A 24,043-nucleotide genomic window follows, 5' to 3' on the forward strand; every position below is an offset into this window, starting at 1 on the left:
AAAGGAAGAATTGATGAAGTAAAAGAACTGATCAGAAGATTTCAAAGGGCAGCTTGAGAAGACAAACTAAAGTACAATAATGACATGTGCAAAGAGCTGGAGATGGAAAACCAAAAGGGAAAAACACGCTCAGTGTTTCTCAGACTGAAAGAACTGAAGAAAAAATTCAAGCCTCGAGTTGCAATAGTGAAGGATTCTATGTGGAAAATATTAATTTTGACGCAGGAAGCATCAAAAGAAGATGGAGGGAATACACAGTTATTATACCAAAAAAATTAGTCGATGTTCAACCATTTCAAGAGGTGGCATATGATCAGGAACCAAAGGTACTCAAGGAAGAAGTCCACGCTGCTCTGAAGACATTGGCAAACAACAAGGCTCCAGGAATTGATGGAATATCAATTGAGATGTTTCAACAAACAGATGCAGCGCTGGATGTGCTCACCCGTCTATGCTGAGAAATATGGAAGACAGCTTCCTGGCCAACTGACTGGAAGAGATCCATATTTCTGCCTATTCCCAAGAAAGGTGATCCAACCGAATGTGGAAATTATAGAACAATGTCACTAATATCACATGCAAGCAAAATTCTGCTGAAGATCATTCAAAAACGGCTGTAGCAACATATCGACAGGGAACTGCCAGAAATTCAGGCCAGATTCAGAAGAGGACATGGAACCAGGGGTATAATTTCTGACGTCAGATGGATCCTGGCTGAGCAGAGAATACCAGAAGAATGCTTACCTGTGTTTTATTGACTATGCAAAGGCATTCCACTGTGTGAATCATAACAAATTATGGAAAACATTGCGAAGAATGGGAATTCCAGAACACTTGTGCTGACAAGGAACCTTTACATAGATCAAGAGGGTTGTTCGGACAGACCAAGGGGATACTGATTGGTTTAAAGACAGGAAAGGTGTGCGTCAGGGTTGTATTCTTTCACCATACCTATTCAATCTGTATGCTGAGCAAATAATATGAGAAGCTGGACTATATGAAGAAGAACGCGGCATCAGAATTGGAGGAAGACTCATTAACAACCTGCGTTATGCAGATGACACAATCTTGCTTGCTGAAAGTGAAAAGGACTTGAAGCACTAATGAAAATCAAAGACCACAGCTTTCAGTATGGATTGCACCTCAACATAAAGGAAACAAAAATCCTCACAACTGGACCAATGAGCAACATCATGATAAATGGAGAAAAGATTGAAGTTGTCAAGGATTTCATTTTACTTGGATCCACAATCAACAGCCATGGGAGCAGCAGTCAAGGAATCAAAAGATGCATTGCATTGGGTAAATCTGCTGCAAAGGACCTCTTTAAAGTGTTGAAGAGCAAAGATGTCACCTTGAAGACTAAGATGCACCTGACCGAAGCCATGGTATTTCCAATCGCAACATATGCATTTGAAAGCTGGACAATGAATAAGGAAGATTAAGAAGAATTGACACCTTTGAATTGTGGTGTTATCGAAGAATATTGACTATACCATGGACTGCCAAAAGAACGAACAAATCTGTCTTAGAAGAAGTAAAGCCAGAATGCTCCTTAGAGGCAAGGATGGCAAGACTGCGCCTTACATACTTTGGACATGTTGTCAGGAGGGATCAGTCCCTGGAGAAGGACATCATGCTTGGCAGAGTACAGGGTCAGCGGAAAAGAGGAAGACCCTCAAGGAGGTGGATTGACAGAGTGGCTGCAACAATGAGCTGAAGCATAACAATAATTGTAAGGATGGCTCGGTACCGGGCAGTGTTTCATTCTGTTGTGCATGGGGTCACTACGAGTCAGAACCGACTCGACGGCACCTAACGTAACACATAACATAACAATAGCGCACAAAGAGGACACAGTCTTAGAAACTTCATAGACACATCCAAACACCTTTAGGGGCAGTCACTAGGGTTGAGAGTTGGGGACCATGGTCTCGGAGAGTAGCTAGGCCAATTGGCATAACAGTTCATAAAGAAAATGTTCCACACCCTACTTTGGTGAGTAGCATCTGGGGTCTTAAAAGCTTGCGAATGATTCTGCATCCCACTTTGGCGAGTGGCCTGTGGGATCTTAAATGCTAGCAAGTGGCCATCTAAGAAGGATCAATTGGTTTCAACTCACCTGGAGCAAAGGAGAATGAAGAACACCAAAAACAGGTAAATATGAGTCCAAGAGGCAGAAAGGGCCACATAAACCAGAGACTACATCAGCCCGAGACTGGAAGAACTAAATGGTGCCTGGCTACCACCGATGACTGCCCTAACAGGGAACACAACAGAGCAAGCACTCCTGATGGAGCAGTGGGATGCAGACCTCAATTTCTTGTAAAAAGACCTGACTTAATGTGCTGACTGAGACTGGAGGGACCCCAGAGGTCATGGCCGCTGGACCCTTTGTTAGCCCAAAGCTTGGAACCATTCCCAAAGTCATCTCTTTAGGCAGGGATTGCATTGGACTATAAAACAGAAAATGATACTGATGAGGAGTGACCTTCTTGGCTCAAATAGACACATGAGACTATGTGGGCAACTCCAGTCTGGAGGCGAGATGAGATGGCAGATGGGGGACAGGAGCTGGTTGAATGGACACAGGGAATACAGGGTGGAGAGGAGGGATGTGCTGTCACATCAGGGGGAGAGCAGCTAGGGTTACATAGCAAGGTGTGTGTAAGTTTTTGTATGAGAGACTGACTTGATTTGTAAATTTTCACTTAAAGCACAATTTAAAAAAAAAAACTTGCATTTGGCCGTCTAAGATACATCTATTGGTCCCATCACATCTGGAGAAAAGCAGAATGGAGACAACCAAAGACACAAGGAAAATATTAATCCAAGGGAATAATGGGCCACATGAACCACAGCCTCCACCAGCCTGAGCCTAGAAGAACTAGATGGTGCCCGGCTACCACCACCAATCGCTCTGACAGGGATCGCAAAAGAGGATCCTGAACAAAGCAGAGAAAAATGTAGAACAAAATTCAAATTCAAAAAAGACCAGACTTACTGATCTGATGGAGACTGAAGGAACCCCCAAGACTATGGCCCCCAGACACCTTGCTAAGTGAAGCCACTTCCTAAGTCTACCTTTCAGCCAAAGATTAGACAGGCCTATAAAAGAAACAATAACACATGTGAGGAAGGTTCTTCTTAGATCAATCAAGTATACAAGACCAAATGGGCAACAAGGGCCCTAAAGCAAAGACGAGGAGGCAGGAAGGGACAAGAAAACTGGATGAATGGACATGGGGAACCTAGGATGGAAAGGGGAAGGGTGCTGACACATTGCAGGGTTTGCAACCAATATCGTGAAACAATTTGTGTATAAATTTTTGAATGAGAAACTAATTTGCTCTGTAAACTTTCACCTAAAGCACAATAAAATTTTTTAAAAATTCGACCAAATGAAATGTAAGTTTGTACATTTACATTTACTTAAACTTTTATTAGGAATTGCTCTTGAATATTAACAAAATTAATTTTCAGAATTTATTCATATCATCACATGATTTTAATCTATCAATGTAATTATTTCGATAAATTTATTTTAATTGCTGTAATAAAATCAACTCATCAGTAGTAAATTTTTGATACATTGCTATACTGTTTGTTAACACTTTGTTAACTTGTATTTGTATGGGTAAAATGGCCATCTAAGATGAATCAATTGGTCTCAATTTGAAAATATTTTTGTTTCTCCTCTATTTACAGGGTTTGGGGGAAAAAAAGCCTACTCTTCCATAAAATATTCTTCAATAACTTAAATAACATTAAAATCATTTTTCCATTATATTTAAATAAAATCAGCTCTGAACCCTCCAATCTTTTCGTCCTAGTGCTTTTTTCATAGGTGAGTCTCTAACAAACCTTTCGATCTCTGCTATGACAATTTCTATATTCAAGTTTTCCTCTGGTCCTTTGTAAGTAAATTGGTCTTTGTGTCTCAACACTTAAAAGACTGTGTCATTTTAACTCAGCCTGACTCAAAACCAATCTCAGTTTATAAATCTGCAGACTTGTTTCTTCATTTAGTAACACTTTCAATGCAAAAATTATCATCTACATTTTAAATTATTTTTTGAAGAAAATTCCTCACTGTATTTTCCTATGGCTGTTATATTGTTCCTGGATCTGTATGTATATCTCTTTTCTACTCCCCAAACTTCTGTTTCTATTTTCTTTAACCATTCTCTCAAGTGAGTTTTCTTTTTTAATTGGACTTTTGAAATAACCTGTTATGGACTGAACTGTGTTCCCCCCAAGTAGTATTCGAATCCTTACCCTTATACTTGTGGATGTAATCCTGTTTGGGAACAGGATTTTCTTTATTATGTTAATGAGGCCGTATCATTGCTGGGTGTTCCCTAAACCCAATATTTCTGAGTTGTAAGGAGGAGCACCAACATAGGGAGAAGGATGTCACACCACATGAAGATTACCGAGGAACAAAGGAATGCTGGGGCTATAAAAGCTGAAAGAGACAAAGATCTTTGCCCAGAGCTGACAGTCTTCCACCAGAGCTGGTCCCCTGAATTAGGACATTGAGCCTCCTAAACTCTGAGAAAACAAATTTCTTTAAAAACCACTCCCTTTGGTATTTCTGTTACAGCAGTGCTAGGAAACTAAACCTTAAAAAAACCTTAAGCAGCTTTAATTATTTTTTTTCTATTTTTTTTTAAATGCATCTCTTTTGTTAATTTCATCTTTCTCTCCATTTATTTGGTGTTCCTCTTCAATTATTGGTGTGCTTTTTCTAAATTTTAAGATCTTAAAATGACGGCTATGTTCCTGTAGTTTCCATCTGTTGTCTTTAATGATTGAGACAATGAGCATATCCATTTTCCACTGAGGAGCATTTTCACTGTCTGATCACTTACAGTATGAAGCAGTCTCTTTTCTATTGCTTTCTGCAGAGGATTGGTTTTCCTTCTGTTCGTCTCTTTGGACAAGGCTTACTGAGGACTATAATTCCTAATGTTTTATGTAGTTTTCGTCTAAGCGTTGGTATTAATTTCTTTTTCCTTCTTTCTTTATTTAGTTTATTAATAAACAATGTAGTTGAAAGTCTCTACTTCTTAAAAATTCATTACAATTGTCTTCATCTTCAAGTAAATGTAAAAGATCCCAAAACACAGAATTATTCAACATTTCTGTGTCCTTACAATAGATTTTGTACAGGAGAACTCTTGAAATACATGTATTAATATCCTTCATAAAGTTTAAGACCAGGAGGAACTGGCTAGTTTTATTAAAATACAAAAGAACAAAATTGACTCAGAAGTGGGAGTTATGATTAGACCAATAACTACAAGGTAAATTGGAAAGGATTTTATCTTTATGAACCCCTGTATTTCCACTAGTATGTGACTAATTTTTTTTTTTTTTTTTTATGTTTTACTACTTGTTTGGTACATACAGATTTATAATGGTGAAATCTTTATAAGTCACTGTTTTTATTGTTGTATAATGTCACTATTGCTTATTTTAATTTGAAATTCTGGTTCATGTCCTATCAATCATATACCTGTTTTATTTCAGTGGATATTTGTGGGAGATATATTAATCGTCCCTTTACGTTTGCCTTTCACCACTCCATTTCAAGTGTGTTTTCTTGTAATCAGCATATTGAGGAGGAAAGGAAGGACTTTTAACCAAAATTTATACCTCCTATCTTTTCCTTAGATAATTAAGTCTGTCTACATTCAAAGTCCTAAATGACATATTTCATTTTAATTCTTCCATTCTACTTTGAGTTTATTATTAATTTTACGGAACTGCTGTCTCTCCTTTTTCTTAATTTAACTCTTCTATCCCTTTTTCTTCTTGTTAATTTGGAAGTACTCTACAGGGTCGCTATGAGTCGGAATCGACTCGAAGGCACTGGGTTTGGTTTTTTGGTTTCATTGCAGTTTCTCTTTCTAGTAACACTTAAGTTCTCTTTTCCCCAAACTCATATTTGAACACGTATTTTTCTTCTATCATTTGAGAACATGTGTTCTCTTTTCCAGCTACATCTCACTGCAACCCAAGAGGTGATGACCTTTAAAATATTTCCTTACCATTCTCTCCTCCACTATCCTTATGCCCTAGGATGAGACCATAGGAATATTTTACTGCCCTCTCATCCCTCTACACCCACAAGGCCCAATTTCAAGAATATTCTATGATAGTTTAGTATTTTTAGTTCTAAACTCGTATTAGATTTATCTAAATTTCTCCCCTTTCTATTTCAAATACCATCTAACAGTTATTGTTATGAATTGTGTCCCCAAAAAATATCTATTGAAAGACTAACCCCTATACTTGTACGTATAACCCTATTGGAGCTCTGGTGGCACAGTGGTTAAGACTTCAGCTGCTAACCAAAAGGTTGGCAGTTTGAATTCAGCAGCTGCTCCTTGGAAACCCTATGGGGCAGTTCGACTCTGTCCTATAGGGTCGCTATGAGTTGGAATTGACTCGACGGCAACAGGTTTGGTTTTGGTTTTTGGTCTACCAAGGAGAATCAGGAAGATAAGAAGGAAAAGGAATTCACAGCTAATTGCCTCCATGAACAACCCTTTTGCCATGAGACCAGAAAAATTGGGTGGTCATGGCTACCTTACTGAACATTTTCATCCAAGATTCTATAGAATCCTGATCAAAAGGGGTAACAAGGCTGAACAGAATTTCAAATTTTCATAGAACCCAAATTTTAAGCCAACATTTAGGCTAGATGAACCCCTAAAACTATTACCCAGAGCTAATCTTTAAACCTTAAACCAAAAATATCCCTGAGGTCTTCTTTAAACCAAAAAAATAGTTTAGCCAAATTCTTAATTAGTAAAGAATGTCTGCCTTGAGCACTGAGCTCTTTTAAAGAACTATCTATATGAGGACAAACTAACAACAGCAACTCCAAAGGTTAGGAAGCTTAGTGAACTGTGAGTTTATGTTAATGGGGAAGGAACAGTTCAGAAAAGGAGAGTGAGAATGGTGGTACAACTTGAAAAAAATGTAATCAGTGTTACTGAATTGTACATGTAGAAATTGTTGAACTGGTATATAATTTGCTGTGTATGTTTTCAACAACAACAAAAAGATAGGCTTTTGTTTGTTTTTAAAGAGGGTCCTCTATAAAATAAGAGCCAGAAATATTCAAATAATATGGGGACATACAAGAGTATTCTACCTAATGATTTGGGATAAAATTTGAAGGTATGAAATTTCTTCAATAACCCATGATATTAATTAAATTGTACCTTTAATTTAATCTGAATATAGTACTATATTTTCATTGTTTAGGAGGAGATTTTAGACTAATATACTTTAGAGATGATAAATCTTTGAGGTTATTTTAGATTCTCGAGAATTTGAAGTGCATCCTCACATTTGCCTCAAACTAAAAAATGAACACTGAGTGTTAATTCCAGATAATTTGCTTTAGTGTTTCCCTTGTACTAATGTTAATTTTCTTCTGAAAAGATGTTTCATGATAGGTATTTATAGGAAAGGTTTAAAATATCCTGTCTTGTATGAAAAGAGGGAAAATGTTTTTCCTCTAGCAATGTCTTTTTAATAAATCGTATTATTAAATAGGATGTTGATAATATAGTGATAGTTGAATATAACTTATACATAAAGAAAAAAGTCAGCTCACTTCATGTAAAAGAGAGAGAGTACACCAAATCAGTGGTAGAAAACATAATCCCTAAGAAGTCTGGAAGGAGATAGGAGAGAAAGCCAGTGCTTACAAATAGGGTGCCCTTCTAGACCGTCAAAGGGTTCTAACCAAAATCAAACCCATTGCTGATGAGTCAATTCTGACTCACAGCGACCCCCATAGGACAGAGTAAAACTGCCCCATAGGGCTTCCAAGGAGAAGCTAGTGGATTCAAACTGTCAACTTTTTGGTTAGCAGCCCATAGCTCTTAAACACTGTACCATCAAGGCTCCCAAATGGCTGTAGGGATATATATTATAATGTTTCAAAAACAGATTCTGATTCAACTCCACTATCAAACCACAGTTAAGGTCACATATAAAAGAAAACCCTCCACAAACTGGGTAAAACCTTTAGTGAATTTATTGTCTGACAACACGAAAATGCAGTGGAGAGAGGGTTTCGTAGTTGGGTGAATCTTGGAGTTCTGACCCCCATTTCTCCGTGAATCTCTGCTCTCCTTTTGTTCATAAGAAGATGGTCCTCGAGATTCTTCATTCAAGTTAACAAAATGGCTGCAGCAGTTGCAATATTAAATACACCAGTTGATTATCCAAAGCAAGAAAAACTACATTTATGTCAGATATCTCTTGCATATCCTGGTTATTCATCATAGTCATCTTGCTTCAGGGCACCTCTAACAACCCCTTTAAGCAAATGGCAGACGGTTGGCCCAACTATGGTCTCTGCATGCCCTGAGTCTCTGCACAAGGTGTGCTCGGCCTCCCTGCAATCACTTTAGGGCTTTTGGAGCAATCTACAGCTATCGGGTAGAGTTCCACACTTGGATTGTCCTCTGACTACCATTTAGGCACAGACCACTTAACAAAGAAATTTTCATAACTGAGGTGAATTATGAATAAATGGATGTCTTCTCTCAGGGAGACCCTGCATTCTGGAAGTGACTTTGGAAAATCCTCACTCATTGAAAACATCTTTCCTTTGAACAATACCCACGCCATTAAGCAGCCATAGTGCTACCAAAAACAAGTCTAACACACTAGTGCAGAGAAGGAAATATTTTAGTGAGAAGTATGTGTTTCCTTCTGTTGTACATGGGGTCACCATGAGTTGGGGGACACTGTGACAGCAGCTAACTAACAACATTATAGTGCCTCTTATAGAACATATATATCCAAGAACTATGCATACATTGGGAGCATAAATTGGGAGAAAGAGAAAACGGGATGCACAGGAGTAAGTCTTCAGGGCCTGGTCCCAACCTAAGTGGCCTCATCTTCTTTACTGCCTCTAGCATTCATCTGATTTGCACTTCTCATCTGTCTCCTGTCATTCAATGGACTCACAGTACTGACTGATACGCCTCAGTGCCTTAGCACATGCTGTTATCCTGTTGACCAAATGTTCGCCCCTTTCACAGACTATGATAATTTTGTCCATTCTTCTGTGCCACCAGCACTCATCTAGGACATAGACACATTGACTAAAACCATGAGACAGCTACAGTCACGTTGATTAGAGGGAAGGATCCCAGGCATCAGGACATGTGGTCAGTGAGAGTATCATAAGACCAAGAAACTGTCTGCCCCCAGGCTCAATAGCTCCTGGAAATTCTGAGGCTTGGAGGAAGCTGCTAGTTCAGAGTAAAAAGTGAATCTGAGGAGGAAAATGGATAAGCTTAAGAGGAAAAGAGGGAGGTGTTTAGGCCATTTGAAGCTAGCCTCACCCTAGTGTCTGACAATTGGCTCAGAGAGGTTGTTGCAAAAATCATGGGAATCACAGCAGGTTGTCAGCATTCTGAAAGTCCCATGAAGCCTCTCATGATAACGGCAATCCTTCATACACTTGAGCATTGCATACAGCAGTATAGTCTCTGTGGAGGAGGAAAGCAGAAAGAAGGTGTCACTTCCAGAACCAGGAACGCTGAGCTCCAAAACCAAGTCTGGGGTGAGCCAAGAATGTTTTAAGGGAAGGTAGATTTATCTATAGAAGCTATAGGCCCCATCACGACAGTCCTGCCAGCACACCCCTAAGAAGCCTCATCTAGCAAGGTCCCCTCTCCCAGAATTCTCTACTGTTGGGGGTTTCTCCTTTGGAGGTGAACTTGTGGCCCTGGGTGTTGACAGCACAAGCAGCCTCTCTCTCTCAGCCAGATGTGTTCAAGCACTTGCGGAAAACCTGCTGAGTCCCAAGCTCTGTGGTTGTGCCAGGGGTAAAGGGACCAACACCAAGGCCCTGCTCAGAAGCATGAAGTGTCTCAGGGAAAAAACAGACATTTAGGGTGCACAAAAATAAATGTTCCAGAGTGGACATCCTGGAAGGCTGGAGGAGCACAGAGGAGGGTCGTGTAGATGGGAGAAGTGTCAAGAATGCACCCAAGGCAAGTGACTCTAGGCTGAAACACAAGTTTGGTCAGCATTAGACAAGTAGAGCAGAGGACCCCGGAAACCAGCGCAAGGAAACAGCTCAAACAGTCTTAAGAACTGTGGACCCTGAACCACATGGAGGCTGGGCTTCTTAGGAGAATCACGAATGGATAGAACAAAGATGGAAACAGCCCCAGGTCTACTCAGCCCCTCTTTAACTTGGACTTGATTTTAGGGTCTCCTGAACAAGATGACCACATCCCAATACTCAGATCCTCACTTCCTGATCCCAAAGAAGCTGGTTTCAGATCTAGAAGAAAAGAATTCTACTCAACTCTATAACAGAACTTACTCATCACTTAACCCACTCACCATTATGTGGTGTCTCATAGTATCTAAAAGTCATACAGGATTCTCCATATCTAGCAGAACAGGTACGGTTTTTATATCCACATCTCCCTTTTACATAGTAACCACATTCTCTACACTGGAGAGCAAAGGCTGTAGAAAAAAAAAAGACTGTGTTGAGCAGGGAAGGGAAGCATCACTTTCATTACAAAGAGAGCTGAGATCACTCTCCTGGCCTGGGAGCTGTGCCTCTCCAATGTACTGCCCTTGGGGCTTGTCCCAGGCCATTATGAGTCCCAGAGCCACAGACTGAGGAGGGGGAACTAAGAGATGACCTAATCCTCTCCCACATTTGACAGAGGAACATCTGACTGGCAGGCAGTGAAACTGGCCCATGCTCACAGAGTCATACTTCCCGTGGCTTTCTTCCTTCCTGTTCTTGAAGGCCACAGGAGTAATCTAAAAATGAAGAGTACAGAGCACTTCAGGTGTGTCGGAGCCTGAGTGCAGCCCGGGGCTGTAAGTGGGGTGGACAGTCCTTAAGCTGATCAAGAGGATCTGCATCTTAACCCACAGGGAGCCCATAGTTTAAGAGAAATATAAACTTAGAAATCAGAGAAGTTTCCCAGTAGAGGCCAAGGACTAGGGAAGGACCCAAGAAATTTAAGAGGATGCAAGAAGCAAGATGGCCAGGGCTGCAGCCTCTATGTGTGAAACCAAACTTCATTCCTCAGGAGGACCAGTCAGAAGGTGCAGAACCAAGAAGAATGTGGAAAAAGATCTTGCTTAAATATATCCCAGCGTTAAACATAGGCTGATAAGGTAAACATCCTCAAACCACCTCCCAAAGATTTACCAATATCTATGCAGAGCAAAAAGAGACTCAATTTCAGTAGTTTTTCCATCCTGTCTCGGCTGATTCTTGAAGCAGGCTCCATGAGAGATCAGGTAGCCCTTGAGCTGGCTGGTGGTGGAGAATTGGCTGTTTATGTCAAACTCCCAGCCCCTTTATTTTGTACTCCTCCAAGCATTCTGGCCATTAGGGACAAGAAAGGCAGGCGGCAGATCTCAATCGAAACCTTTCCACCCATGGCAACACTCCATATCTTTCCTCCACAATCCAGTCCTCTTACCTGTCCCCTCCCAATTTTACAGCTCTAGGTTGCCCAGCTATAGGTGATCTGAGGGGTCATCTCACCGTCAGCAAGTGCCTGCCCCACTGGCAGGCTGGAACATTATTAGAGATATGTGCAGAATATCCCCTATCTCTTCCTAACCAGGGGGAAATGATCATAGGGAAAACGACGTAAGGTCACTGCAGAGTCAAGCTGTGTATACCAGACATGGGGAACAACTGGGCCTTCAAGATGGCCGTGTTTAAAGAAGGGAAAGCAGTGTTTCAACAGGAGTCAAATTTCACTGGAGATAAAGAAGACTGGCGATTATACCAGCTAGGATGCAAGATTGGCCATGGAACCCATAGCAACAGTTGTAGCCATGGCTTTCAGGGATCATATTTTTTTTGTTTCTGCCCCCAGCCACTCTCAGATTCACTGCGGGATTTGAAGAAGATATCCCTCTATTCCAGCCCTTTATCACTTTGCTAGAAGAATGAAGATTGAGTGACAACTAGTGTGGGCCAAGGATCAGGTAAGAGATTTTACAAATCCATGCTGCCCCAGTGTCTCTGGGATATGTTGACAGTCTCTGATTTCTTCATCCACATCTCTTCCCCATGTCAGGCAAACCCTGATGTCCTTTCTCTCAACCTCCAGGTACACGCTGATAACTGTGCTGACCACCCATCTGAGAAGAACTAGATAGACTGAACAGATAGTCCCCCAAATGATCCCCTCAGAGCATTCCTTTTCCTAACTCTGATAAACTCTTCTAGAAGGTTAACCCTTTCCCGAGCTGTAGACAACCTCTGCAATTGCAGGAGTATGAAAGAAGTGAGGCCATGACCTGGTCTCAGATAAGTACTTCGGAGAGCAGCCAAAGCTGAAAAACAATATAAGTATGAGATGCCCTTGGCCCATGTACATGTTGTATGGCAACATAGGAGACAGCTCAGTCATTTGTCCAGACTTCCTTGCCTTCCAAGGTCATGGAGTAAGAGAAAGACCTTTAAGCAACCCAAGCATATACTTGGGTAACAAGCACAGCACAGGGAATAAATACTTGGATGATAAACTCGTCCTATGCGGAGCACATGAGTCCACCGAGCATAGAAGGGGAGAACGAATATGAGCCTCTAAGTCATAAAGACCTAGGCTTTAATCCTTGTACCTCCATCATCAGATTGTTCAGCTAAGGCTGATCTTCTCTTTGAGATATTTTTAGCTGAAAATAATCTTTTATTATTATGAAAGAACTACACAACACTCGAAAAAGCATAAGTAATAAAATTACCTTAGTACTACACTCAAAGAATACTACTTCAAAAATCTTACTAGATAAATGGATAGGTACATATTTAGACATAATAGGAATTTAATTAAATTAGATCATTTTTATACATGTTCTGATGTAATCAACATTTTTCAGTTAAAAGGCTCCGCCTTTCTGTAGCAATAAATTTTCATTTGATCAAACTGAAATCAATATTCGATTTCCCCATTTACCCCAAATTGTCCTTAGAGTTGATTTCTCCCAACCCTGAACCAGTACTGTCCCAGGCATTACGTATGTTTGTAATGTCCCTTAACTACTTTTTAATTTAGCAAAGTCCTGTATTGTCCATGACACTGTCTTATTGAAGAGACTAAGCTAGTTGTCTAGAAAGAACTACCATCTGGAACATTTAGATGCTGACTATTGTCGTACTTTCTTTTCTTCTTCTATGCTTTCCTGGTTAACTGAAAGATCTATAGGCTCAACGGTTTCAAGTTAAATATTCTTGGTGATGTGTATTGCATACTTCAAATCAAAAAGAGTCGTAACATCAAGACTACGCACCATTCATTATGACAAAACTGACTACAAGATTGGAGCAATGGTAGCCTGAATTCTCTAAGAAGGGATCTCTGTAGTCATACTTTTGCACCACAGGAACGTCCAGTTTTGCATCAGCCATACAACTCCTGGCTTTAATACCAGTTAAAAACTCTTGCCAGAATCAAATTTCGTTGGATATCTGAAACTAATCATTTCCTTTCTTTTTAAATAGAAGCACTGCTGGGTGGGTTTGAAACTACAACATTTAGGTTAATAGTCAGGCACAAACCGCTTATGTTACCTCAGAGTCAACGGCAATGAATTTGGTTTTTAATGATTGCAACTTCCTCATATAGTCTCCAATGAAATAGTGTTGTTTCTTTTCTCTGACTACTTGTTTTCAAACCACTGACATCACTAATACTGACTCTGGTCTTGTGCCCCTTCTCCGTTTCACTTACTTTTCTTCTTTCTGAGAAAGCAATTCAACATTTTCTTTTGTTATCTTCGGCCAAAATAACATTAAAAACACACGTTATTACACAGTCCAATTTGTGATCATAACTCTAATGGAATTGTCTCAAGAGTATTACAGATCAGTATATTTAAAAGTCATGTATCATTCTAGAAATGTTAAATTGATAGTTTATATTCAGACCAAAAAGCCAACTTCTATTTAGCTGGGTTACCTGGTACAGTGAGGTGAGGAGGGGAAAAAAAATATTTGTATATACTTACTGTTGTTAGGTGCTGTTCGAGTTGGTTCTGACTCATAGCGACCCATGTGCACAGAATGAAACACTGCCCAGTCCTGCGCCGTCCTCACAATCGTTTTTATGCTTGAACCTGTTGTTGTAGCCACTGTGTCAATTCATCTCATTGAGGGTCTTCCTCTTTTTCAATGACCCCCCCTCTACTTTACCAAGCATAATGTCCTTCTCCAGGGACTGGTCCCTCCTGACAACATGCCCAAAGTATGTGAGACGTAGTCCCGCCATCCTTGCTTCTAAGGAGCGTTCTGGTTGTACTTCTTCCAACATATGTATATGCTGGTATATATATGTGTATATGTGTATATATATATACACACACGCACATATATATATCTTAACATAAGGAGATCATTCTAGGATTCTTTTCTCTCTCTCTCTTTTGGTCACTGGATGTATTCCAAAGAAATTCTCTTTACTCTGCCAGTATTTGTAAGTTTCTTCCTCCAGAGAGCCTCAGGTCAGTATTGTCAGCCTTAGGGGCACCCTGCATGGCAATGGTTTTATGTTTTAAGGATCATGGCATTCAACTACTAACCTAAAGTTTGGCATTCAAACCCATCCAGGGGAGCCACGGAAGAAAAGCCTGATAATCAGCTCCCATAAAGGTTACAGCCAAGAAAACCCCATGGAGCCGTTCTACTCTGTAACATAACAGTGTTGCCATGAATTGGAATTGACTAGATGGCAACGGGTTTGGTTTTTGGTTTGGGGCTTAAGTCAGGTTTGAATTAAGCCTTTTGCTGTACCACAACAGTATTGTGGGTGTTTTTCCCTATAACTATGAGGATTAAGATTTCTGCTACTACAAAAGCACAGGCAGCAGCAGTGGCAGCGTAGCAGAAGTATTTAAGGATTCTGTTCAGACGTCTACTTTTAGGAGTGTGGACTTCAGCATGCCACCTAATGAATGTTTTGTTTGGTTTTTTACTCCCTAAAGACTGCTCTTTCATGAGTGACCACCCAGTGGGCCCACATATTACACAGAGTATACACTTTCTTCTGAGCACTCTATAGATCCGGGCCAACAGCTGGCTGAGACACACAAGCAGCCATCACAAGGTAAAGCCTCTTCCTTAAGCCTTAGTGTCAGTTGGAAATTCCTTAATGACTACTCTTTCATGGGCAACCTCCTGATGGCCCATATCTCACACAGGGTAGTGTTTCCCCTGAATGCCCTATACATCAGGGACCAAGGCCTAGCATTAGTCACCAAAACCAAAAAAATAATAATAATAATAAACAAACAAACTCATGCAGTCCAGTCAACTCCAACTCATGTGTTTCAGAGTAGTCCTGCGCTTCATAGATTTTCAATGGCAGAACGCCAGGGCCTCTGGATGAACTCATATCATCAACCTTTTGGTTAGTGGAAAAAAAAAAAAAAAAACCTGTTGCCATGGAGTCGATTCTGCCTCATAGTGACCCTATAGGACAGAGTAGAACTGCTCCATAGGATTTCACAAAGAACACCTGATGGATTTGAACTGCCTACCTTTTGGTTAGTGGCCATAGCTCTTAACCACTACAACACCAGGGTTTCTAGGGTTTTAGTTAGTAGTGGAGCATAAGCCATTTTCTTCACCCAGGGACCTAGCATTAGTCACAGCTTCCTTCTAAAACGTACAGATCGTCTTGGCCAAGATACACAGCTCAAGGCCACTTTAAGGAGGACCCCAATCCCACACTCCTGCCCTTAAACACCAAGTAATTATTGAAACTACAGCTAAATCTATACCAGAGTCTGGGCTGGGCTCAGCAATGCAACACAAACAGCGCAGCTCAAAGCACAGGCCGGCCTGCAAAGGGCAGCTCAAAGTGCATGCTTGACACCAGAAGAGCAGACCTGGTTAGCAGCCATTCAGAGCAAGGGAAGAAAGGCCCCTGGTGGCGGCCATTGTCTAGACATCCTGCTCACAGGCCAATTGTTACCACCACGGGCAGAGGTGGTCGGACAATATTTTCTGAATTATTCTCCATTTCGAATACATCATAATTTATTATAAACACCTGTGCATGTTCCAATGACACTTGAGTGCATTCTCTATTATCAGGTTTGATATATAAATGAAATATCAACTTTATTTAAATCTTGTGTATTCTTTCTTTTATTGTACTTTAGGTGAAGTTTACAGAACAAACTTGTTTTTCATTGAACTGTTAGTATGCATATGGTTTTATGACTTTGGTTAACAACCCCACAACATGTCAACACTCTCCCTTCTCAGCATTGGGTACCCTATTATCAGCTTTCCTGTCCCCTCCTCACCTTCTAGTCCTTGCCCCAGGGCTGGTGTGCCCCTTTGGTCTCATTTTGTTTTATGGGCCTGTCCAATCTTTGGCTGAAGGGTGGACCTCAGGAGTGACTTCATTACTGAGCAAATAGGGTGTCCAGGGGCCATACTCTCTGGGTTTCTCCAGTCTCTGTCAGGTCAGCAAGTCTGATCTTTCTTTTTGAGTAAAATTTTGTTCTACATATTTCTCCAGCTCTGTCTGGGGCCCTCTATTGTGATCCGTGTCAGAGCAGTCAGTGGTGGTAGCCAGGCGCCATCTAGTTGCACTGGACTCAGTCTGGTGGAGGCCATGGTAGATGTGGTCCATTAGTCCTTTGGACTAATTTTTCCCTTGTATCTTTAGTTTTCTTCATTCTTCTTGCTCCAGAAGCAATGAAACCAGTGGAGTATCCTAGGTGTCCACTCACAGGCTTTTAAGACTCCAGATGCTACGCACCACAGTAAAACGTAGAACATTTTCTTTATAAACTACGTTATGCCGATTGAGCTAGATGTTCCTGGAGACCATGGTCCCCACAGCCCTCAGCCCAGCAATTTGGTCCCTCAGAGACTATGGATGTATCTATGGACCTTCCATGACCTTGCCTTGTACAAGTTGTGCTGGCTTCCCAAGTATTGTGTACTGTCTTCCCTTCACCAAAGTTAAAAAAAAAAAAAAAACCAAACCCACTGCTGTCAAGTTGATTCTGACTCATAGTGACCCTATAGGACAGAGTAGAACTGCCCCATAGAGTCTCCAAGGAGCGCCTGGCGGATTCAAACTGCCGACCTTTTGCTTAGCAGCCGTAGCACTTAACCACTACACCACCAGGGTTTCCTCACCAAAGTTACCGCTTATCTATTGCCTATTTAGTGTTTTTCCATCCCCACTCCTCCCCCCTCCCTAGTAACCATCAAACACTGTTTCTTTTTGTGTGTAAACTTTTCCATGAGTTTTTTCAGTAATGGTCTCATGCAATATTTGTCCTTTCGTAATTCACTTATTTCACTCAGTGTAAGGCTCTCCAGGTTCATCCATGTTATGAGATGCTTCACAGATTCATCATTGTTCTTATCATTGCGTAATCCTCCATTGTGTATATATACCACAGTTTATCCATTCCTCTGTTGATGAGCATCTGGGTTGTTTCCATCTTTTTGCTATTATGAACAATGCTGCAACGAACATGGGTGTGACAACTCTTATTTCTCTAGGATATATTTCTGGGAGTGGGATTGCTGGATTGTATGGTATTTCTATTTCTGGCTTTCTAAGGAAGTGCTATATCGTTTTCCAAAATGATTGTATCATTTTGCATTCCCACCAGCAGTGCATGAGTTTCAATCTCCCCGCAGCCTCCCCAACATTTGTAATTTCTTGCTTTCTTGATTTGTGCCACTAATGTTGGGGTGTGATGGTATCTCATTGTGGTTTTGATTTGTATTTCTCTAATGGCTAGTGATCACAAGCATTTCGTCATGGCTGCTCGAATGTCTTCTTTGGTGAAGTGTCTGTTCATTTCCTTTGCCCATTTTTTTATTGGATTATCTGTCTTTTTGCTATAGAGGTATTGGATTTTCTTGTAGATTTTAGAGATGAGAGCTTTGTCTGACTTGTAATAGCCAAAGATTTTTTCCCAGTCTGTGGGTTCTCTTTTTTTTCTTTTGGTGAAATCTTTTGATGAGCATAAGTGTTTAATTTTTAGAAGACCCCAGTTATCTAGCTTATCTTCTGGAGTGTGTTGTTTGTGGTTTTTATCCTGTTAATGCCATGTATTAGGGGCCCCTAGTGTTGATCCTATTTTTTCTTCTATTAACTTCATCATTTTTGGCTTTATAATTAGGTCTTTGATCCATTTTGAATTAGTTTTTGTATATGATATGAAGTATGGGTCTTGTTTCATTTTTTTGCAGATGGACATCCAGTTTTGCCAGCAACATTTGTTAAAAAGAATGTCTTACCCCCCATTTGATGGACTTTGGGCCCTTGTCAAAGATCAGGTGACCACAGGTGGATAAATTTACATCTAGGTTCTCAATTCTGTTCCATTGGTCAATGTATCTGTCATTGTACCAGTACCAGGCAGGCTGTTTTGACTACCACAGCTGTGTAGTAGGTTCAGAGGTCAGATAGTGGGAGTCCTCCTACTTTATTCTTCAATAATGCTTTACTTATCCTGGGCTTCTTCCCTTTCCATATAAAGTTAATGATAATTTTTCCATCTCTTTAAAAAATGTTGCTGGAATTTGGATTGATATTGCATTGTATTTGTAAATTGCTTTGGGTAGAATTGTCATTTTCATAATGTTCAGTCTACCTATCCATGAGCATGGTATGTTTACAATTTATGTAGATTTCTTTTGGTTTCTTGCAGTAGTGTTTTGTAGCTTTCTTTGTATAGGTCTTTTACATCCCTGATTAGATTTGTTCCTAAGTATTTTATTTTTTTAGGGGTTATTATAAAAGGTATTGTTTTCCTGATTTCCTTTTCATCATTTTCTTTATGGATGTATAGGAATCCGACTGATTTTTGTATGTTTATCTTGTATCCTGCTTCCCTGCTGAATCTTTCTGTTATTTCCAGTTGTTTTCTCCTGGAGTCTTTTGGGTTTTCTATGTATAGGATCATATTATCCTTAAAATAGGGACACTAACTTCTTCATTACCAGTTTGGATGCCCTTTATTTCTTTTTCTTGCTTTATTGCTCTAGGTAGGACTTCCAGCACAATGTTAAATAGAAATGGTGATAAACAACATCCTTGTCCTTTTCCTGTTCTCAAGGGGAATGTTTTCAGCCTCTCTCCAATGTTGGCCATTGGTTTTGCATAGATGCCCTTTATTATGTTGAGAAATTTCCCTTCTATACCTATTTTGTTGAGCACTTTTGTCAGGAATTGTTGTTGGACTTTGTCAAGTGCCTTTCTTGCGTTGTTTGAGATGATCAGGTGATTCTTTTCTTTCATTTATGTGGTGGATTACGTTGATTGATTTTCTAATGTTGAACCATTCTTGCATACCTGGTATGAATCCTACTTGATTGTGGTGTATTATTTTTTGATATGATGCTGAATTCTACTGAGAATTTTTGAATCTATATTCATGACAGATATTGATCTGTAATTATCTTTTTTTGTGTTGTCTTTGCCTGGTTTTGGTATCAGGGTTATGCTGGTTTCATAGAATGAATTTGGAAGTATCACTTCCTTTTCTATGTTCTGAAATAGTTTGAGTAGTGCTGGCATAAGTTCCTCTCTGAATATTTGGTAGAATTCTCCAGTGAAGCCATCTGGATCAGGGCTTTTTGTTGTTGTTGTTGCAAGTTTTTTTTATTACCTTTTCAATCTCTTCTCTTGTTATGGGCCTGTACAAATTTTCAATATCATTTTGTGTTAGTTTGTGTAGGTAGTGTGTTTCTAGAAATTTGTCCATTTCCTCTGGGTTTTCAAATTTGTTGGAGTACAGTTTTTCATAATATTCTGTGATGATCCTTTTTATTTCAGTTGGGTCTGTTGTAATGTCCCCCATTTCATTTCTTATTTGGGTTATTTTTGTCTTCTCCTGTTTTTCTTTTGTCAATTTGGCAAATGGTTGTCAATTTTGTTGATCCTTTCAAAGAACCAACTTTCGGTTTTGCTGATTCTTTCTATTGTTTTTCTATTCTCTATTTCATTTATTTCTGCTCTGATCTTTATTATTTCCTTTCTTCTGGTGGCTGTGGGCTTCTTTTGCTATCCTCTTTCTGTTTGTTCAAGTTGTGTAGCCAAAATTTTTATTTTGTTGCTTTTTTTATGTGTACATCTGTTGCTATAAATTGATCTCTGAGGACTACCTTTGCTGTGTCCAAAGATTTTGGTATGATGTGTTTTTATTCTAGTTTAATTCTAGGAATTTTTGGATTCCATGTCTGATTTCTTCTATTACCAAGTGGTTTTTAAGCAGGGTGTTATTCAGTTTCCATGTAGTTGATTTTTTTTTTTTCACTTGCTCTTCCTGTTGTTAATTTCTACTTTGATGGCGTTGTGGTCAGAGAAGATAGTTTGTGTTATTTCAGTGTTTTGGATTTTCTTGAGGGTTGCTCCATGGCCTAAGTGGTCTATTCTGGAGAATGCTCCATGTGCAATGGAAAAGAATGTGTACTTTGCAGCTATTAGGTGGAGTGTTCTATATATGTCTATGAGGTCAAGTTGGCTGATTGTCCTTTAGCTCTTCTGTATCTTTGTTGAGTTTCTTTCTAGATGTTCTGTCCTTTTCCAAGAGTGGTGTGTTGAAGTCTCCTAAAATTATTGTGGAACTGTCAGTTTCTATTTTCAGTGCTGTTAGAGTTTTTTATGTACTTTGGAGCCCTGTCTTTGGGTGCGTACATGTTTATTATGGTTACGTCTTGATGACGGATCGTCCCTTTAATCATTACATAGTGCTCTTCTTTATCTTTTATGCTGGATTTTGTTTTGAAGTCTATCTTATCTGAGATTAGTATTGCCACTCTTGCTCTTTTTTGGTAGCTTTTTGCTTGATATATTTTTTCCATCCTTTGATATTTAATAAATTTACATCTTTGTTTCTAACTGTCTTAGTGTCCTGTAGAGAGCAGATTGATGGATCTTGTTTTTTTTATCCATTCCGTACTCTCTGTCTCTTTATGGGTGTATTTAGGCCATTTACATTCAATGTAATTATTAATAGATATGAGTTCATTACTGTCATTTTGTAGTGCTTTTTTTTTGTGGTGCTGGTGTTCTCTTTGTTCCTCTTACTCTCCTGTGCTGAATTCATTTTGTTTGTGGACTTCTTTTTCATTTCTTTTGTTTTTATTGAGACTTTTTGTTTTTCTTCTTTATTTTGATGAGTAGGTTTGTTAACTTTCCTTGTGGTTACCTTGAAATTTACCCTTATCCTTCTAGGTTTGAACCAGTCTGTTATTACTTAGCATTGCCTTGCCTTCCTCTCCATTAGAAAACTCTATGCCTACACCATTGTTTCCCTCTTTTATTATTCTGACGTTGTTGTCATTTACAGATTAACCTTTCTGGTTCCCTGTTGTATTTCTTTTGGTTTTGGATAGTCCTTGAGAGTTAATTTCCTAAGTTGGTATCTAGCTGATACAATCTTGCATCCTAGATTCAGGCTGTGGTCTGTTGTTCTTTGTTCTCAGGCCAAAGGACTCCCTTTAATAATTCTTGTAAGTTTGGTTTGGTTTTTACATATTCCTTCAAGTTCTGTTTATCTGAAAATGTCCTAATTTCACCACCATATTTGAATGAAAGTTTTGCAGGATATATTACTCTTGGTTGGCAATTTTTTTCTTCCAAGGTTTTATATATGTCATCCCATTGCCTTCTTGCCTGCATGGTTTCTGCTGGATAATCAGTGCTTCATCTGATTGTTTCTCCTCTGTATGTGACTTTTTGTTTTTCTCGAGCCACTCGCAGGATTTTTTCTTTGTATTTGGTTTTAGTGAGTGTGATTATGATATACCTCGGTGATTTTCTTTTGGGGTCTATCTTATACGGGGTTCATTGAACTTCTTGGTTCTTTACCTTTTCATCATTCACGATGTTAGGGAAGTTTTCTGTCAGCAATTCTTTGATGATCCTCTCTGTGTGTTCCATTTTCTCCCCCTGTTCTGGAGCTCTGATTACTTGTAAAGTTTTGCTTTCGATTGTATCCCACATAATTCTCAGGATTTCTTTATTTTTCCTCATTCTTTTTTCTGATTGTTCCTCAGAGTTGTATCCAAGTATTTGTCTTCAATTTCCTGATCCTGTCTTCCATCATTTCAAACCTGCTCCTCAGTCCTTCTATGACACTGTCCGTTTCTGAAATCTGGTCATTTATCTTTTGGATTTCTAATTGTTTTTGTATGGTTTCTAGATGTGACTTTATTTTGGCATTTTGTTCCTGTATTATTTTCCTGAATTCTTCTATTTTTTTGTCTGTCTTTTCCATGAATTTGTCTGTTTTTTCCTCATTTTTGTATGCTTTTTGCTTCAACTCTTGGATAACTCTGAATATTAGAGATTTGAATTCACTGTCAGGTAGTTCTAGTGCCTTTTCTTCTACTGAAAAGTCATCTGGTGTTTTACTTTGGACACCTGCTGGAACCATCCTGTCCTGTTTTTTTTTATATATGTTTTGATATTGTCTGCTTTCTTTGGGACATTCAGTACTTATTTTCTTCCTTTATTGATTTTAGATCTGTTTGTTTCATCCTGGCTTTTTGTTTTATTTGGTTATATCTGAGTAGGTGGGGCCATGTGCTCTTTGTTTTTTGCTCTTCTATGGTCACAATGCTTTTCACCTCCTTGTCCAATGGTCAGGTCCAATCACTCAGCTGTGGTGCAGCAGGGCAGGTCCAGCTGAATGGGAGGGACTGGGATGGGTTGTTTGTGGTATGTACTAGGGCTAAGAGGGTGAGCCAGGAATCAGCGCTGAGCAGATTCCGGTAGGCCATGCCTGTGTGATGTTCAGAGAATGGTGCAGGTAGGAAGGAAGGGGGTGGGGGTTGTGATGTGTCAAGCAAATATGGGTATAGGAAAGAGGAGAGAGTGGAGAGAGAAACAGGAGCTGAAAGCAAACAAAAAGAAAAACAAAAAAGAGTGCTCCAGGAGCTCGCCATTGGAGTGGAGAGATGAGAAACCAAGAAATGGAGAAAAGGGGGGGGGGGAAGTAACTAGATAAAAATTTGAAAGAAAAGAAAACCTCCAGGGGTGCCACCAGTGCAGCTGCAAAAACCAGAGTGTGACTCCCAGGCTGTGCAGTATAATCTGGCTAGAGGGAGTAGAGATGCCACATAATGCCAGGTGTTCAGGAGACAGGAAAAGAAGGTAAGTATAGAGAGATGAGTGCGGAGAAACAAAGAAAGACAAAAGAAAAAAGAGAAAGAAAGAAAAAGAAAATTACCCCAGGGATCCCAGTGAGTGGAGAAGTGTCTCCTAAGCTGTGCAGTGCAGCCCGGTTAGAAGGGGCTCCCAAGCCACAAAAAGAAAAATAAAACAGAACAGAATAAAGCAAAACAAGCCAAAAAAAAAAAAAAAAAAAGCCCTGGGGATCCCACCAGTGTGGTGTCTCAGGCCAGGCGAGTGGTTCCCCAGTCAAGCAGTGCTTCACAGCCTTTCAAAAAGAAGCAGAGATGGCGCTCGGAACCAGGCATTCAAGAGAAAGGGGAGGGGGAGGTTGTGAGAGGCACGGAGGCAAAAGAAACGGAAAAGCAACACCAGCAACTGATAAATGGCACTCAGAAAGCTGGACAGTGTGTACAGGGAGAATCCACAAGGCCCTGGGGCGGAAGCAGTTTCCTCCTGGCCGAGAGACTGAGGCCAGCGGGAAGCAGAGGAGGTCGAGGGAGAGGGGAGAAGGGTGGGAGTTAGGAAACTGTATATCACTGGTTACTGGGTGCTCTGTCTCCTGCTTGGACCTTCGTGAAGCTGCTTTCCCACGCGCCCTGTCCTCTAATCTCCAACAGGAGTCCAAGATGGTAGGTCCATGCTGTGTTAGCTGATAGGGAACCTCCGCATGTATCTCTCCTCACTCTGTCTCTGTCACTTTCTTATTACATTCTGAACTTGGCTGAATTCTTTATCTCTTCATTTCACACTTCGAGTTCCAGGAGTGACATTTGTCTTTGTTTTACTTAGTTTTTTTGGTCTTTGCTGTGGAGGGACAGTGTGATGCTTCTGTCTATGGTGCC

Source organism: Loxodonta africana, chromosome 15 (genome assembly GCF_030014295.1).
Source record: "Loxodonta africana isolate mLoxAfr1 chromosome 15, mLoxAfr1.hap2, whole genome shotgun sequence".
Taxonomy (NCBI): Eukaryota; Metazoa; Chordata; class Mammalia; order Proboscidea; family Elephantidae; genus Loxodonta; species Loxodonta africana.